Below are 1,225 nucleotides of genomic sequence, written 5' to 3' on the forward strand. Positions count from 1 at the left end.
CCGCCCCCTCTGGGAATCCGAAAGGCGCAGCTAGAGCGCCCGCACGATCGCCATCTTAGGTGAGGGCAGGGCGGTGGGCAACTCTCCACAAGCTTATTTTTTTCCTAGGAAGCCATTAAAGATTCGTTTCGCCACTTTGATCTTGTCGCCCCAAGGGCATTCACAAAACATTCATTTTGCTCTCACGTTCTTGGGCGGTGCAGCCTGACTTTTTAGTGGTGCCGGCTTGTCCAACTTTCCCCTGCCAGGACCCAAAATGTCCGCCTCTGCGCTGGCTGACGATCTAGCCCTGAGCCTCTATGGTAACACCGCGCGAGAGCCTTGCGAGGCGCATACGCTGGACTGGGAGGTTCCCTGGGATACTAAAATGCCCAAAACGTGGTGTATCAATTGTTGATTCCCCAAACAGACTCCAATCTGGAATCTGTACGTTAGGCAAGGCTCTCTGAACGAGTCAAAGCATTCTTGGCAGTCTTTGCTCTCGGTCAGAAAAGCCTTTCTCTGTGCCCGTGGCCCTCGAAGACCCTCTCACGTGACATCTGTTCCACCGGGTCTTTCTAGATACTTGAGCCACAGTAAGCCACCCTCGCCCGCTGGACGGTACCATGCATGGCACCGTGTATAGTTGCTTCTATTTTAATTTAGTTTTGTGAATGTCTGACTTTCCAACTAGGATGTAAGTCCTCTTAGGGCAAGACCGTGTACCACTTGGTGCTTTTTTCTTTCCCAGTGTCTGGGGCGGTGTTATGAGTTCCAGAGGCACACGATCTATCCCTGTCAATTAAGATCCAAGAAGAAAGTTAAAGGATGAGGAAACATTTGAGTCACTGTTTATCAGTTGCCCCGGGATTGGGGAGGAAGGCTGATCTCCTGTTTCTTCTTATTCTGAGGACTCTCTCCGTTGTGACATTAAGCCTGAGGGAGCAGTTGATTGTGCCCTTTGTGACACCTCCCAAGCCTCAAGCTTCAGGATTTGGAAATTTAACTGCCCCAGGGCCTGTCAGCAGCCTGACCCACATTCCAGCTGCCTCTGCAGAATTACTGACACATTTTTCTCTTCTTTTTTTTTAAGCAATATATATTTGTAAATATTTATTTTGGCTGCACTGAGTCACAGTTGCGGCACTTGGGATCTTTAGTTGCGGCATGCTAACTCTTAGTTGAGGCATGTGGGATCAAGTTCTCTGACCCTGGAGTGAACCCAGTCCCCCTGTATTATGAGTGT

Source organism: Bubalus bubalis, chromosome 3, assembly GCF_019923935.1.
Source record: "Bubalus bubalis isolate 160015118507 breed Murrah chromosome 3, NDDB_SH_1, whole genome shotgun sequence".
NCBI classification, from domain to species: domain Eukaryota; kingdom Metazoa; phylum Chordata; class Mammalia; order Artiodactyla; family Bovidae; genus Bubalus; species Bubalus bubalis.